The 19090-nt window shown below is 37.0% G+C and overlaps 1 protein-coding gene across 4 annotated transcripts in view; it reads left to right on the top strand.

The window, feature by feature from the left end:
* lingo2 (leucine rich repeat and Ig domain containing 2) overlaps window positions 1-19090 on the top strand; it is a 275152-nt gene that overhangs the window by 166709 nt on the left and 89353 nt on the right. The window lies entirely within an intron of this gene.

Below are 19090 nucleotides of genomic sequence, written 5' to 3'. Positions count from 1 at the left end.
GGGCTGGAGTCCCTCAAGATGCATTAGGTCTCTGTAATGGGTTCGGCAAGGTGCAGCAATAATGGACGGATTCTAGGAACAAAGTTAATGATTATCACACAACCATGGCTGCGCAAAATACAGAATTGAAGAATCGGCTCTCTTTTAGTTCAATCTGAATTCAATTGGCCACACCTCACAGGAAGTTGAATTGGAATTTGTATTGGAATGGCAGCAAGAGGAATTTACTGCATTGAATTTCAAAGAAATGCATCCCAGGTAAAACATTTTAAAACATAAATCGTTCCTCCTCCTCGGCCCACAAAAGTTTTGTTTAATTTAGTTTAGTTTTACTTTTAAAAAACTTAATATTAAATTTTTTTTATTCATTACTTTATTATATTATATAAATTATGCATCCTGATTGCTACACTGGTTCAAAATCAAGTTTAGAAATGTAATATAAATTTAAAAGGTTTAGACTCCTTGAGCATACAAAAATCTCACTGGATTATTACAATTAATGACTAAAGGAATGTTTGGAAATGCAAACTTATATGTATTACTGACACACGACAGCATATTATATAAATTGGTTTAAAGCAAGTTTAAAAAAAAAAAATGTATACTAATGCGTCTAATACTTTTGCACAGGACTGTATATGCGGAAAACCGTCATTTACAGACAAAGCATTGTGAAAATGTTTACCGTTTGTTATGCAGCTGTTGTCAGATCCAATGTAGTTGGCTGCTGCATATTTCAACAAAAGTTTCGAACTCTCCATTACAGAGTGCCTCATTTACAAAGCAATATGCTGCAAACAAAGGGAATGTTCTTCCACTCTTCCATTTGTCCTGTTGTCGACAGTCTCCAGTGCATGGAGTCTGTCAGAAACTGAACATGCATCTGTATACTGTATCCAGTGGAGAGATGGTCTAATTTATGATCAAATAAGCAAACTTAAGACACTGCTGAGACATTACACGTCACATCAATGTCACGTGTCTTTACGGGAACTTTTATAGGATGTGTGAGCGCACGCACAGATTCCGGAAAATCACTGGCAGTGTGAATGAACCAAAATCAAACGATCCCGGGACAAATCCCATAAATCCCCATTATCAGTGTATTTTCCGGAATCTTACAGTTATATAAGATACAGTTATACAGTTTGTGTATTGCAGTTGAGCATTTCATGGAGATTTACATGCTTTCGGTATGGATGTTCTTTCAAATCAGGGAGGGAGTATAGTTGGGAAAAGTGTTAGGGGAACTTTGGTCTCCCATGTCCCTGGTGGCAGCTACGCCCTTGGTGTTGATCCTTCCATGAAAATCAGCAGTAGTCTCATAGTATTCCTGAATGCTAAATTAACTTCCAAAGTGTATTGTTATCTCTTTGGATTTAAGAAAACAATGGCTGAAAATGTGGTCATCTCTAGACAGTGTTCTACTACACCGCTTTTCTCTCTTGTTGTGTCACTATGAATCCCATGTGTTTTGAGCGTGTAGTGTTCACTTTCACTTATTGCTCAAAACTGTTCAGCACTCAGCCTGCAGGGTAAAAGTGCATTGCTATAATTCACATTGTTTGGTTCCATGTCCATGTGACCTTCCTGTGTGTTTTGATGAGTGATATTCATATTAAGTTTCTCCTTTGTGTTGCTTTTCTTTTTTTTTATCGTATCCTGCAATAGGTGGGGTCATGAAAGGACAAGTGCAGTGGTCAGGCATGAATTCATCAGTGGTAGTACAGTAGAGGTCAGACAGTAGAGTTTGTGGAATTGTATACAAAGAATTGTGAAGCGTTTTTTGTGTGTGTGTGTGTGTGTGTCAGGGTTAAAAGAAAAAATACACACAAAAATTCAGCTTTACATTTTTGAGAACAATCAACTTGGATATTTAAGTCATTTCAACTTAAATTACATTAAACTGACTTAAAAAAAAATGAGTAGAATCTTATAACTTATAAAAGAAAGTTGAAAATTGCTTAACTTATTTTAATGAGTTAAAGCAATATAAAAACATATTGTCATAACTTATTGATCATATGATTTTTTACAGAGTGTACAGTACATACCCATCCGAACATATACTCGTAAAAAATCTATAAAGAAATGTATCTCTCTTAAGCCCCTTTCACACAGCGCTTTGAACCCGGCAAATTGCCGGCAAATTGCCAGAGCGCCTCCTGTGTGAACGCAAACTCGACCCGGGATTTAAGCCGGGATCGATGCCGGGTCGGGACCTAGTAACATTGCCGTGTTCAGTCCCGGAACGCGCGCTGTGTGAACAAAAGCCGTAATAATGCCGTGTCGTAGTGATGACGCTGAAGCGCGGGATCGTTCGCCAGCTGTGAAACGGTACGTAAAGCGCAAGTTTATGATCGAATCAGAGAAAAAAATGCACAAGCGCACAAACTTAAGACGCTGCTGAGATTACAAGTCACATCGATGTCACGTGTCTTTACGGCATTTTTACGGGTTGTGTGTGAACGCACTCTCTGATTCCGGAAAATCACTGGCAGTGTGAATGAACCAAAATCAAACGAACCCGGGTCAAATCCCGGGTCACTTTATCCGTGTATTTTCCGGAATCTCTGTGTGAAAGGGGCTTTACTCTCTCAGGTCCACTATTTTTCACCCTGCTGGTACTTCTTGTCTGCGCATCTGCAAATTTGTGTCCCTTATTCTAAAAATGGTATGCACTTGTGCCTGCTTCTTTCTGATGCAATATTTAATGTGTCTTTTTTGGGTACATATTGAGTTTTGTATGGAATATTTGTTGCTGTGCATCATATTCACGGCACTGATAAGAGCAGTTCTATCCTATTCATCTACAGCCTCATCCTGCTGCTGGAGTTACAGTAGATTGCATCATAGGCACTTCTGAAAGAACGTTGACCAACTGCCTTTATCTTTTCTTTTCTTTTCTTTTTTCTCTTTGATTTTCTTCCTTCATATATATGTAAAGGAAGATGTAGCTACATTTATTTCATAAAAATATAAATAAAGTAGTAATAAAATAAACAATAATAAAACGGTAATAACAGGAAAAGGCGTCTTGGATAAAAGCATCTGCTAAATGGTTAAATGTGCTAGCTTTCTTTCTTTCTTTCTTTCTTTCTTTCTTTCTTTCTTTCTTTCTTTCTTTCTTTCTTTCTTTCTTTCACTGTCTCTTTCTCTTTCTCTCTATGTCAAGCTCTCTGCAATTACTTAGTGTAGTGATGGAGGGCCAGTTCATTTGGGACTGTGCAGTGCAGGTAAAAGTCTCAGCACAAAGACTTGATATGGTCTCTTCCTGACACAGCAGTTCTCTCTTGTGCATTGACTCCTATAGCATTTGACGATTAATGGATATTATCTGTCATGCTTCCCCAACTGTCTTTAATTAGTAGAATCCAGTATTGTGACAGAACCAGAAGTATTAGTATTCCGCTGTGTCATAGACAACCGTAGCCGTATTATATCTAATATTAACATTTAACATTAAAGAATGAATTATAAGTGACTTTGTGCTACAGTATGAGTCTTGTTACTACAGGATTATATATATATATACAGTAAGTCATAAAGCTGCTGATTCAGAGAGGGAATATAGATGTCTATGTGAGTATATCTGTGTCCACCTTTATATCATTAGCATAAACAAACAACAGAGATGCAACTCTAAATACCACAGCCATTTGTCAGAGTTAACACATTTCAGCTTCAGTTACTGTTTAATTCACAGAGCAGAGGGAAACTGAGGCCGTTTCAAATAGCAATTAAACACACTGAGGTAAAACTATGAGTGTCTGGTTGGAGCAAAATTGTTATGCTTTGAACAGGAAATAATGAGCCTCAAATATGCATTGTTCCCTTTGGCAATGGTGCGACTTAGATTTCAAATCAATATTTTCCATGGAGTACATCACACTTAGTTTTACATCTTGCACTCTTGTCTTTCTCTTTGAGATCAAAGATGGGCTCATGCTAAATATCACAGCACCTCAACGCAATGCAAAGACGCCCTCTTCACCTCTGCATACAAATGACTGAAATATTCAGCTGCTCTTGTACGGGAAGATCAGAGATCCACTTTTGTTTCACAGCGAGGGCATAATGACTGTCATTGCTATTCAGCTGTAAAAACTGCTTAAGTTTATTAGCACTTAACATGAGTGCAAAGAAGAAGAATCGTTCTACTCCGATTAATGATGAGCATCTAAACAATTAGTCATTAACATTTAGACAGGCGGTATGGTTTATTTTCTTTTTCTTTTTAATCAGTTCAGCACAGAACTTTTTATCAGATTGAAAGTAAAAAATGACATGTTTTGCAAGTTCTCCAAGAATTGGTTTACTTGACAACCTTCTCAGACTAAACCAGCATCATTCTTCCAATTTCTGAAATGCCTGTCAAAACACTGATGTGGTGTGGACTGAGATGAGGAAATCCACAAAATGTTTCTGTAAGTTTTGTTACTTAAGGGCAAACCCCTGTTGTGGTCTCATTTGCACGGGAAAAAGACGAAAGCATATTGTGGATGGCATCAGCTAAGTAAATTTAGCATGGGAGTAGTAGAAGACCTCGATATGCCATACTAAATCTTCCATAAAAATGATCTGGTAATTCACAAGCATGTAAGCCATAATTATTGAAAATGAGGAGGTAGAATTGTGTCAAACACAGCTCACAGGCAAGATCTGTTTCTCAAGCAAATGCATAAATGTAAGAAAGACTAAGCCAATATAAGGGTAAAAGATGAGTCTTTTTATTTTTTACTCACTATTTTGTTTTCCAGTCTCATTTGGTGTAATACTGCCATCACTCTCCCATAAGAAAATATTAAGTTGCATTACACTATTCCTTCTTCTGGCAAAGAAGCACCGACCAATACAGAAGGTGACTGACTAACTGACAATCACAGTTACATTTTTAAAAAATTTTAATGTGCTGTTAAAGGGTGGCACATACTAACAATCTTGTATTGTAAGAACAAACTGGTGGGGAAAGATTAATTTGAACAGTTGCACAATAGTCCGAAAGTAAGTACATAAAATAGATCATAAAATAGATCAGGTAGTCAGTAAACACAGACTGAACACACACACACACACACACACACACACACACACACACACATTCACAAGTTTGGGGTCAGTAAGATTTTTTTTTATTTTTTTTTTAAAGAAATGTATACTTTTATTCAGCAATGAATTATGCATCAAATGTATCAAAAGTGACAGCAACATCTAGATCATTAAAAAATATTTGCAGATAAATGTTCTTTTGAACTGTCTGTTTATGAAAGATGAAAAAAAGTTGACAAGTTTCCACAAAAAAAAAAAATATATATATAAATATATATATATATAAAGCAGCACAACCATTTTAATGGCATCTTTTTGAACACCAAATCAGCATATTAGAATGATTTCTGAAGGATCATGTGACACTGAAGACAGGACTAATAAATGACATTTGCTGAGAATTCAGCTTTGTCATCACCGGAATAAATTGCATCTTAAAATATATGAAAAGTAGTACATTTTAAATTCTAATAATATTTCACAATATTACTGTTTTACTGTATTTTTTATCACATAAATGCAGCTTAGGTGAGTATAAGAGACTCAAAAAACCATTTTGCTTCATTCATGCATATGATAATCCAAAGTTTGCCACGACTTTGATAGAATCCTCCAAAGTAAAGTACGAATGTCAGCAGATGTTTTGGTGTTGCAGGATAAAAGGCATTGCTATAGTGACTTTTCCTTATGAACCTGCCCTGGTCCTAGGGAACAGGGAGATTTAGCTTGAATGAATGAGCATGTTGTTAGAGCATGTGCAGGGGTGAAAATTGAGTGAGAATTTTTGGAATAGATTCAAGACCTCTGAGGATGTACTATATAGTGCTGCTATTGTAAACCTGCAGCGTGTCAAGCACATGTCTCAGCACCAGTCAACAGCCCAGTCAGTGTGAGGCTTCTGTTGCAATTTAATTAGACCAGATGAGTCGTGTTCAGCCAGAGACTCACTCACAGGGGACAGACAAAATGTCAGCCACGATCTTGCACACTTTTAATTAAAAGAAATGTGAGCTGTACTGGTGTGTGACGGCGACTTGTTTTGTTTGCCGTGTTGTTGTCCGCGGTTAATTGCTATTAAAGGAGTGCGTATGACTAAACAGATGAGGTTTGCTCTAATACTTTGTCCAGTTTGAAACGGTTGACATTGGATTTGGCATTTTTGCTCCATGAGACTTTAGTTTTTACAGAGCCATGGAAATTCATTTACTAATTGCATAATGATTATGCGTCCAACACAACAGCTACTGCTGCTACAACTGAACAATGACCAGTGATTTTTTGGGGTAGCCACAAGCTAATCTAGATTTACAATAAATCATGTCATAAAGTCTCTCAGTTTAGAGTCAAATGTGATCACATGACCATGAAATCGCAAAGAAAATACTCAATAAACAAAGTAAATTTGGACTTCGATCAATATCCACAACCATTTATACAGCAAGAGTGCGTATTGCATGCAATGATTGTGAACTAGTATCTGGTGCAATTACAGTAATGAAACGTTGCAAATAGAACCATCTTAAACGTTGTCGTTTTCATGACAAATAAAAACAATTTATTTAAAGTACAAGCTACTCCTTTCAGACCAGTTGTAGAAATTTACTAAAAATAAATCACGCCCACTGATACCGCCATTTATTTTCAGCATGCTTTCTTCATTATTTTAAATGTCTAAAACCAGTGCAAACAATGCCACAAAATCACTTCTCTGCCATTTAATCGTTTGTTGGGTAACTTATGTCTAATCAATGGAAAATGCTAAATAGAAAAACACAAACATCTCTGTTCAAGAACATCCAGCTTTTTGCCATTTGTGGCAGGCAAATAACACTCTTTGGATTCTTTGCTCATTATTTGCACATCATTATTTTAGCATCTCTAATTTAAACAGAAATGTGGCATGTTTGCATTGAAAGGACTTGCAAATTGACTTGTTAATTTGACAATTTTCAGTAAATTTGCCCTGTTCAACAGAGATAGATAGATAGATAGATAGATAGATAGATAGATAGATAGATAGATAGATAGATAGATAGATAGATAGATAGATAGATAGATAGATAGATAGATAGATAGATAGATAGATAGATAGATAGATAGATAGATAGATAGATAGATAGATACTGATTTTGAAGTACTTCTGTCTTTAAGGTTACAGAATATTCTTTTTTCTTTTTCTTTTTTTTTTTTAGAAGAGTTAGCAGGGGCTGTTAAATATTTCTGTCCTCCTTTCATTTTCCCTCTCACTGCTTTGCTGTTAGGACTGTAAGCTGTGGTAGTTTGACCCAAGAGGGGAGCTCTAACCTACTTAGAGTGCCCTGTTCTCCTGCTCCTTTTCCACCTCTTTTGTTTGTTCAGTGGAAATATGAGGATCCTAATTAAGCTGTGCCAGAAAGCAGCTAGAGCAAGAGAGGCTCCTGTTGGCCAACTGTGAGCGGCTCTCCGCAAGCTTGGAATTAATGTTTAATTTATTTCTTGTTTATGATTTATTGATGCAGTGGTGCATGTGTACGTGTGAGTGTCTGCGTTGTGTGTGTGGGAAGAGGAAGACAGCATTGTGTTGGATGGAACTGGGTCATTTTTATACTGTGCTTGAGTAATGCATTATCAGCACAGGCAAACATACTCTTAATGTTTACTGTGTCCAAAACTACTTACAGGACATAAGGGTTGGTCATGGATTATTTTTTTGCAGTGTTTGTTCAGTTCAGTTCTTGTGAAAACATCAATACACACACACACACACACACTAGGTTTTTTTATTTATTTACCCACCCTCATATTCTTTCCAAGCCGATGTTACTTTTAAGTTGAATTATTAAATAATGAAATAGTATTATTATATTATATTATATTATATTATATTATATTATATTATATTATATTATATTATATTATATTATATTATATTATATTATATTATATTATATTATTAAAAAAAATTGACTTATTGATGGATTTTGGATGTTTTGTGTTTTGTTGTGAAAACTAAAATATATTTATAAAAAAAGCAACAAAAAAAACATCTTTGCGTTATTTACATTTATATTATATTATATTACAGTATATTGCATGCAATGATGGTATAAAACAAAAAATATTTGTATAAAATTGTAAGTAGAAACATTACACATACTCAGAAACATTAAACAAGGGTTTAATTTTGTTGTAGCATCAATTTCATATTTACCCGCCCCTATATGTTAAATTAAAATGAGAAGTAATTGGATTTCCATTTTAGTTGGACAGGCCCTTTTTGTCTAAGTGGCTGTTCTTTTGCATAAAAGGCTACAATATGCCGATAGTCAAATGTCTGTATTGCCAGACTACATGCATGAATGCATGGCACGTTAGCACACTGGCGAACAGAGGTGAATAAGAAGCACTGAATGTCTAAGTCACCACACACACACACACACACACAGAGAGAGAGAGAGAGAGACACACGTGAACTGCATGTAAATGGTGTGTAATTGTGAGCTGACCGCATGCATGTGCATGAGGACTTACAAGTCAACTCAGGTTATCCGGGTCTCAAAGGTAAGACACCAAAATAGGAACAGGCAATAGGAAGCTAAGTAGTAGCACAGGTGGCTTACACCTCTTCACATGGGAAAATGCAGATCCAAAGCTCTCTGGTGGCCGCTTGAGTCACAGCGGGAGAGAATCTCTCAGATTCTTTCAGTCTCACCCTTTTAGCACACAGTCAGACACTTCAAAAATGACGGAATACTCTGTAGCACGCACAGCCCACCACGAGGCCAGCTTTAAGTCCCTGCGAAACAGGCCGCTGACTGACTGAACAGAAGGGGGCCGAAAAGGCAGATAAATACATATTTCATTGAATTTTTCAGTGTGTGATGTAATGTTGGAGATTGTAGAAGGGAGAGGGAAGCTTTGATGTCATATTTTACTTACTGATATACAGAATTACTTAAGGGAGGTGCTAGGGGTGGGCTTCAAAGGCCCAAAAATTTTAGAGCGCTGAATTGTCCAAATTGTTGTCTTTACCAATAGGATTTCATGCACATCACTATTAAATTTTAATAAAAAAATAAATAACAACAATAATGATGAAAATAATAATAATAATAATTATTATTATTATTGTTATTATAACAAGTATTTAAATAAATAAATAAATATGAAATACATAATTGGTACTATTGACCTATTAGTTTATTATTCAACTTTTTTGTTGACTTTTTGGTCATGTATCCACCATACATGAAGTATATAATGTTTCACAGGCATAAAAACACAGTAAAGGAGTTTGTTCACAAATGTTGGCAAGTTAATTGCATGAAGTGGTCAGTAAGGAAAGCCGAAATCACCATGCCTGAGGTTGCAACTAGGTTTGGTTGGACGTTTTTAGTTTTAGCACTGTTCATAAAACAAAACATAACATTTCAGCATTTATTATAGTGTGTATTTTGGAATATTTAATCAAAAGATGTACCAATACGCATTCACAGAGTTCTGGGCTAAACCCAGAATAATCACTGACCCTGGATTCACAGGAGAGTTTGCTAATGGTATGTGCACATACATGCTAAGGTCAAAAAAAGCACTCCTTCTCTGCACCATGGGAGGCTTGGGTTTGACCTCTTGAAGTCTGCAATGCATGGGGATGGTGTAGTTGAGAGGCTTGAGGTGGACTGAACTCCCTGTGGCACTGAGAGGAGGTGGAGAAAGAGTGCAGAGGTCGCTCATGAGGTCATCAGTTTCAGACTTTAATCTAAAGATCTTTTTGTCTTTTAATACAAGGATGGCTAAATTACAGATGTGTGTTCTTAACACACAGCATTTTTTAAGTGAATCTCTCTCTCAATCTGAAGCTGGTATTGCATCATACATGATATGAACTGCATCATGTTATTCCTATAAGTCATTAAGTGATGCAATCATAATGAAGTTTACATCCCTCTGCTGAACAAATTGCCTTATATCAGCTCTAGAAATCACACAGCAAGGGTACAAAGAGTTTAGTTCCAACCCTGCTCCAACACACATACTAGTTTTCAAATGAGCCTGAAGGACTTGATGAGCTGGATCGGGTGTGTTTAATTAGGGTAGAAGCTAAACTCTGCAGGGAGTTTAGTCTGTTGCCCTCCTGGAACTGAGTTTAGCACCCCTGTCATACAGTGTCATGCTCTCTTTTTTGTCAGTGTTTGATTTAGCAAAGGGACACATTTCGGTTTAGCCAAAGTGAGCAGAGATGTCTGGAGCCCATCAATTCTCTCAGAATATTGCTGGACAGTGACAAGAGATCCTCTATTTAATGAATACAAGAGACAAGCCAAGAAGTGCAGAGTACACTGAATCGGACTAAACTATGTACACAATAGTTTTTTGCCTTTTGTTTCATAATAATTTGATTTACATTATATAACCCTCTTGCTGGTTTTTAAAGTGTCACATAAACAGGAAAGGTAACAGGTACTCTCTACAGAATATACATGGACGTAAAATGTAAAACACTTAAATATCTTGGAAACTGTTGCCAGTCAGTCGTTTTAATTGTCAAATTTGAATTCAGCTCATCCAAATACTTAGTAAATAACACATTTAATCTCTGAAGCAGACAGCTTCTAAAAATTGTAGACCAGTGTTATTTATTTATTTATTTAAAATATTTTTTATTATTTATCAATATTTTTCTAATAAATAATTACACTACATTACAACTAAAAGAGCACAAATAAAAGTACATAAATACAAACGTTTAAAAAATAAATAAATAAATATGGCAATATTCAGAAAAGTATGATGGATGGATGGATTATTGTTCACTGATCACAACACAACATCGTTCGAAATTAGTAATGCAACCCTCTAGAGAATATGACCATATAACTCTCTCTGTTTGTAAGGTTGCTTTCCCCCCTTCATCTCTGTAGTGCTAAGCCAGCATGATAAAAGGCAAACTGGTGAGCGCCAGATCTGCCCCACAAAGATAAACGTGAATATAGTGCCGTATCTGCCTGCCACAACTCACTCGGGGGTGAAGCCCATCTGAACAATGCTTCACAGCTGATGGTCCTCTGTCCTTGATGTAAACAGAAACAAATGTGGCATTTGGAAAATAGGCTGTAAATAAGAAACTAGAGCATGCTGTGTATGTGTGATTGAGGAGGGAGAGAATTACCCACTTGTCAGTTTGTATAAGGTTAGTGTTTAAATTGCCCGGGTACAATAATCGGATGCAGCAGGGGAGGATGCCCCACAAACTGCGGCTAAAAAGTGTGGCGGAAGTCATCCGTGCTCATCATAGTAGTAGATCTGGATTGCTAGCAGTTGTGTCCAGAGTGCCCTGAAAAAGAATGCCTGTGACATAGTAAATGAGCTCAAAGGGTGATGTTAGAGCTTAGTCAGACTTATTTATATTGTTCTGTCTTGAAGGAATCCGATGTACCACTGAAGTATTTATTGCTTAAATGGCAGTGGTTTTGTCCTTACGCCTTGATGCCATCAGATCTCACATGAGTGCGTTTACTTTGACTGTGTGGCATGAAACCATTGCACTCCATGTCTGACAGTGTGTTAGCTAATTAAGTAGCCAACACACTGTCTATAATAAGCTGGAAGAGGGAAAACTACGTCATTCCATGCACACGCCTCCAGGCAACTTGTTCATCCTTATTGTATTATAATAAGAAGCAACGGATTTGACCTCTGATGCAGTGTTCATTTTTAAAAAAAATTGTTTTAATGTCTTTGAAATTTATTGATTTTGTCATTTATATTTGATAATTTTAGCTAGTCTTACTCTAATAACATGGGATCTAAATTTAGTTTACGAAAAAAAAATTTTAGTTTAAAAAAAATTATTGTGAGTTTGGTCTCATTTGTTATTATTGAAATTTGTCAGTTAAAACTTTAACAATGAGCAATACATTTGATACAGTATTTATTAATCTTTGTTAATGTTAAAAAAAAATTGTCGTTCATTGTTTGTTCACAGTGCATTAACTAATATTGGCAAATACATTAATGATTTTAGTAATGTAGTAAATGTTGACTTAGATTAATACATGCTTTAGAAGTATTGTTCATTCTTAGTTTGTTAACTTAAGTAGTTAACTTATGTTAACTAATGAAACGTTATTGTAAATGTTACCTTTTTTGTCTCGTCTTCATTACGGTTGAAACAAAATATTTTCGGCAGTCATTTTTATGATGATAAGCATTTTAAAACGGGAAAAGACAGAAACGTTTATTTTCATCATTTAAACCCATAACAACAACGACAAAAATCATTTCAAATGGCCATTTGCCTCATGCTCTGTGGAGCATTTTGTCTTTTAATGCACACTAATATTTCAGTTGTTTTGTGAGGGTGTACTTGTTTGACGTAATTGTGTGGAACAACACATCTGACCTCCGGCTCTCTCTATCTGAGCAGATTTATGGTGATCACCAAAAGTACATGTAGCATTTTTCATTTGTCTGCCTCTTATGCACTGAAAACTTGCTAAATCAATACTTCACTGCCTTGAAGTGCCTGCAGGGTCAACATTTGTTTTCCCAAAAATTTGAGATTATAGATCAACTATTTATTTATATGAATGTTTGTGCTTTACTTCTGTTTATTTTTTTATTTTTTCACTTCTTTGTCTTTTTTCCAAGAGATCTGGCCTTTTGGACTGTTTTGAAATACATTCATGCATTTATGAATTGAGAAACATGACGCACAACTTTTTTTTCTGGAGTTCAAAATAAGTTTGTACTTATTTTTACTTTTTGTAGACTGTGACATCCACTATCCGTGGACTTTTACCCATGATGGCCTAAGCTATAATTAGGGTGTCTACAATAAAACTGCTGGTAGTTTTTTTTTATTATTGTGATGTGGAGCCATCAGACAAATGTGTAACCTTGAGGCAGGGTGCTTATAAATCCTATCACTTTGACAAGGAAAAACATCCCAAAGGTTGAAACCTTCATGGTGCTAATATACCATAAATGCTTTTCCCTCACATTGGGAACTAAAACTGACATGAACAAAGCACTACTTTATCTTCAGCTTAGATTTGTATGGAGCAGGACACACCAGCGATCCACACTTAATCTTCTCTTTACCTTGGAAATCTAAAGGATCAGCAATTTCTCTGCCCGACAGGCAAGTGGAGGAGAATTGGTTATGACTCCTCTGTTATGAGTGCAATTCATTTCAGAAGTGACAGACAGGGCGAGCACAAAAGCACACACACAAATAATCATATGCTCATTTTAATTGTAAAGAGGTATATTTACAGGTACAAGGGGTTGGGACAATAAAAACTGAAACACCTGGTTTTAGACCACAATAATTTATTAGTACGGTGTTGGGCCTTGTTTTGTGGCCAATACAGCATCTTTTCATCTAGGGAATGAGAGATACAAGTCCTTCACTTTCATGTTCATCAAACCATTCTGTCACAAGTCTTTGTGTATTGGTGCTATATCATGCTACACAGCACCCCATTCAGGGTACAGCATTTGAACCATTAGGTGAGCATGGTCCTCTGGAATGGTTCCGTAGTCCTAGGCAGTGACATGTCCATCAATGCCATGATGTTGCTGCCCAAACCATCATTGAACCACCCCTGTGTTTCGCTCAGGCATGCAGCAGTCTGAGTGATAAGCATCTCTGGGGCTTCTCCACACTGTAACTCCCATGGATATGGGAAAGACAGTGAAGGTGGACTCATCAGAGAGTCCTTTCATATTGTCCACAGCCCAAGATTGTCACTGTTGGCACCAATGAAACCGACATTTGGCATTGGCATTTGTGACCAAAGGTTTGCCAATAGCCGGCCGACCATGAATATTGACTCTGTGGAGCTCCCGACTAACAGTTTTGGTGAAAACAGGATAGTTGAGGTGCGCATTTAATTCTGCAGTGGGTTGAGTAGCTGTGGTTTTGTTTTTTTGGATACAACCCGGGTTAGTACCTGGACATCCCTTTCAGACAGCTTCCTCTTGCGTCGACAATTACTCCTGTTGGATATGGTTCATCCTATGTGGTGGTATGCCGACATTTCCCTGGATACCACAGCTCTCGAAACACCACAAAGACTTGCTGTCCTGGTCATCGATGAGCCAGCGAGATGCACACCAACAATTTGTCTTCTTTTGAACTCCGATACACGTCTCCTATTATGTTGTGTGGATTGCAATATTTTTTGTGCATCTGTGCAATTGCTCTGTTAATTCAGCCTTCACACTCTGCTTTTACTGATGGAATGTAAACTTTAGTGAAGATTGGCCACCAGGCCTCGCATATTTTATATAGGCGTGAAACCTCAAACACAATTAACTTCTGCCTCTTTTTTTAACAGACACTGCAGATTATTGTCTTTTGGTTTCCCTGATTGGTCACACAGCTGTAGAAAATGGTTGCCAGACCTAATTAGAGTGTTAAATAGGGTTCTGTGCATACATATTTTAGTTATTTTACATTGAGGAAGTTTGGTTGAAATGTGCTGTATGTATGGAACCAGTCGACAGCTAGTTACCCATTGCATCAACGGCATGAGGTGTGTGCTTTTTACAGTCAGTCACTAATGTTAGAGCTTTCAACCTCTCTCAGGTTATGAAAAAAGGCCAGAAAATAGGGATATTTTGCGGCTAGAGATCGAGACATAACTCCTTTTAAGTGTTTGGGACACTTGACAGTCCATATCTGCTGAGGCAAAAAGCAGTGGGAGATGCCTGAAATAGTTTGGAATGAAAATGGCATCTGTAAATATACAATACAAAGCCTTGATGTCTACAATTGTTATCTGTTGCTATGGTTACATGTTTTTGTTGGGTAATGGTGAGTAAGAGAAGGGGATTTGAGAGTCACATCTGTTCGTAAATCTACTGTAGATGTCAATCCCAAACACTGACTGGGTGAATATAGCCATTGATCAAGCATAGATCCTTGACCCTTGATAATCAGCTTGAACTTAAACACATAAAACTACCAACCCCACAGCATCTTTTTTAGAAATGTATTTTGTTTTAATGTCGAAACATAACCACAACAGAGCATCTAGACCTTGATAATAACAATTATTTATATTTTTTGATTATGCATTTATAATAATTTAGCCAGTTATACTCTAAGTTTAGTCAACGAGGGTGCAATTATGAGTACCCTTCATTAACAAACATTTTGTCTGAAATTTTGTTTAGATTGACCCTTTAAACCAGGAAAATAAAGTTAATTTTCAACATTTATTATTATTATTATTATTCATTCATTCATTCATTCAGATTACTGATATATTATATTATATTATGAATGCATTAATTAATAAATTGACAAATGTTTGCATAAAAATATGTATAATACATGTCAGTTTTTAGGTAAAAAAAAATTATATGAACTGATTTACGGATGTCAATTCCAATTATGAATGTCAATCCCAAATAGTTAATTCACTGCGTAAATTCAGCCATTGATTGAGCACTTGATCCTTGACTTTTTCAGCTTGAACACATTACACATATTCAGTTGTGTTTGCTCTTGGTTTAGTTTTCATTGACTTTTAGTTTGTATTCATTAGTCACATGTGTTCCTTTGTCTTAGTTTCCCTCCACTCATCTGTTTCCATGGACACTAACTCGATCATCACAGCTGTTCATCATTTAGTTTGTCACCATTATTTATTTAAGTGCCTCCCTGTTCACTCTGTGGTTTGTCGTTGTTCGTGTTTATTTTACACACTCTGTTACACCGACTATATTTACCTGAGTTTACTTTAATATTAAAGACATTTCGTATTGGATTATTTTCCTCTTCATCATCTTCATCTATGTGACAGAATGACCGACCAAAGAAATGGATTATGCAACAAAATGCGCTGTTTGAGTCGATTTTTTTTTTTTGTTACACTGACCAGTTCAGTTCTGTCTTGCCGTCAGCGCGCCCTTCGACGACAAGACACTGAAATTGTTGTTTTGGATCAGGGCACACTACCACCAGCCAGTAGATGGAAAGCGACCGCCTGCCTTGAGTGAGCGAGAGCCCGAAGAGGAACGTAGAGCGAAAACTTGTATGGACTGTGAAATATCTGTCTGTTCTGAATCATAACTGTTTCAAGACAGCACTGAAACTTGTATGGATTGTGAAAGATCTGTTCGTTCACCATCATCGCTGTTTCAAGATAGCAGTAAGACTGTATCATTTATCTGTTGGGAATTGGAATTACCGCTATTGGTCATGTCAGGTTATTGGCAGCTATTCTGCTGAAATAGTTTTTGTATATGAGTGCATTGATGCCTCGTAACTCTTAAGAATATGAAGTTGTCGTGTCTGTTAAAATAATTTTTGTCCTCATAAGAAGTGTCCTACAATGTGCATGATAAAAATCCCAAAAGATTCTCCACAAAGTGTTTCTTTCAAGCCCATATATTAAAAATTTAGGAGGTGGATTGCCATATAAAAGCTTACGAACATTATATATTTATATAGTACTATATATAGGTGGGTATATATGCATAATATAATAATACTTCAGTTCATCTTTGTCAGCAGCTATACACCTCCGTAAACAGAAAAAAGGGAAATATGAAAGCCCACTGGGTGCATCCACCACACTGGAAACTTTAATGAGAGCCTGTGGCGGCAGCTTTATAGACCAATGTGCTTCCTGACGTCCTCTTTCGAAACAAAACAGCACAGTGTCATAAAGCTCTCCTTCTCGCAACATACTATTGCCTCTTCTCATTGTGTTCTCATTGTCACTGAATTGTCTGTGATGTCTTATGCCTCAGAGATATTTGTGACTAGATGTCATTTCAATCCAGGCATGAGTGTATGGAAATGAAGAGTGCGAACCGTAACAGAGTGTCAACACACATATGTGTTTGAAAAACAACGAGAACAGTAACCGCTCTGATCCACATAAAAAAAAAAAAAAAACAGAACTTTTGTTTGCTGATAGAACGTGGTTTCCCCAAGGATTTGTTTATTGCGCAGAGGTTGCTCTTTGAGAATTAATGCAGTTCTCAGTTAACTTTGTCCCAGATGTTTCTGATAAAATTCATAAGGAGAAAATAGACAGCTGAGACAATTGTTGACCTCCAGTAAGATTATAGAGCTATGAAATTAATCTGAATGGCATAGTTCAGATAATTTACTCTTGGATGTCTATACTGCTTAGAGTGAACATGCTTCTTTCTATTGTGTTAAGCAGAGGACATGATCTTACTGAGAACCAGTAGAGTCTGATTACCTGGTCTTTTAATAGGTGTACCTTAAAAAGTATGTACTATGAAGAATCATTCTAATGTTAGTGATAAAAAAAAAATAAAAAAAAAATTGTACGTATACTCACGGATCTGCAATATTTAAAATGATTACACCCTAATCTACCAGTATACTGGTCCAACAGTGTAGAGCAATCAAAACAGCTTGTTACTCTTAATTTGGACCAGATGCCCATTTCTGATAATAAGTGTAAGAGTTGAATTATGAATTAAGCAGGGTTGCATAGCGCCGAAATGATTGAACGATTTTTGGGGGCTGTTCTTTCCTATGGAAAAACAAATGGTATACTGTTGAATGATGGAAAGTTGCCCTCTTTTGGCTTTGCGCTGTCCAAACGGTGTAATTAATTACCCTGTCAGTCACGGCGTCTCAGCCACTGACAGTAAGTCCCATCCGCACTCTAAAGTTGTCAGTTGGTGGCTCAGTCCCTACGCTATACTGCACGTTCTCCAAGCCTGATAACTTGTTAATGTCATGGAGGCTGAGGAAAAGGCCCACATTGGCAAAATGCTTCCTCCATTTCCCTGTGGAGACCTTATCTTTCAACTCGTTTCTCAGCTTGTTTTAATTAGATTAAAAAGTTCCTGGGCCCTGGGGGGCTGCAGTAGAGTTGGCGGTAGCTACGTGCTCCAGAACTGCAATAGCATTGTGATGTTCAAAAGCCTGCCAATGCTTCTCTTGTCCATAGAGGCAGAGCGAGAGGAAAACTTCCCCTGATGGTCAACTGCAGGTCTTTAAAACAGTACAACTGCTTAAAGAGAGAGTTCACTCAAAAGAGTCAAAATAAGTTAAAGTGCCCCAATTATGGTATTTTAAAGGTTCCTAATTTTGTTTTGGAGGTCTTCTACTATAGGTTTACATGCATCCAAGGTAAAAAAAACACTTAACTCTTTCTCCGCCAGCATATTTTTTTTTAAGTTGCAAGCCACTGCCAGCACTTTTGATCATTTTCTCAAAATGTTCATGGCCCCCAGAATATATTTTTTTTGTCTGAATATCTGAACATGCAATGGGCCCTATTTTAACGATCTGAAACGCAAGTGTCAAGCGCAAGTAACTTTGTGGGCGGGTCTTGGGCGCTGTTGCTATTTTCCCGGCGGGATAAATGCCTCTTGCGCCCGGCGCAAATCTAAAAGGGGTTGGTCTGAAGTAGCTTCATTATTCATAGGTGTGGTTTGGGCGTAACGTGAAATAAACCAATCAGAGCATCATCTCACATTCCCTTTAAGAGCAGGCGCGCTTGTTCTAAAGCGGATTCCTATTATAACGGCAGATTTGCCAGGCGCGCGCCAGGAGCGGTTCACAGCCGAGGAGACCGACGTTCTCATCAGGGACATTGGGGATGGAGAAACCCACCCAAATTAACTTCAGTTAAACAGGCGTATGATAATTTGGGTAAATGTGTAAGCTAGATGTATGCTTTTATAATAAATTGTCTGTCTGTCTATCTATCTATCTATCTATCTATCTATCTATCTATCTATCTATCTATCTATCGTAATAATGTATGATTTGCAAAAATGAAAACTGCTGCTTCTGTGTAGATGAGAGAATCAAAGTGCGCGTTGTGCACACGCTACATTGATTATGGACAAGCATGCGCCCTTAAAATAGCATATGAATAACATGCGCAACGCGCCACTGACTTTAAACAATTTTTTCCTGGTTAGTGGCGCAATTGTTTTCTAAACCTGCAAAATAGCATGAAGGAACGTTTGCACCGGAACACGCCTCCTCTTTGCGCTGAACCACCCTGGGGAGCGCAAGTGTATTTCCTAACTTACCGACGTGCAT

The sequence above is a fragment of the Leuciscus leuciscus genome (assembly GCF_965113295.1).
Source record: "Leuciscus leuciscus genome assembly, chromosome: 8".
Lineage (NCBI taxonomy): Eukaryota > Metazoa > Chordata > Actinopteri > Cypriniformes > Leuciscidae > Leuciscus > Leuciscus leuciscus.
The sequence above is the reverse complement of the archived record's forward strand: the minus strand, read 5'-3'. Positions and strand labels throughout refer to the sequence as shown.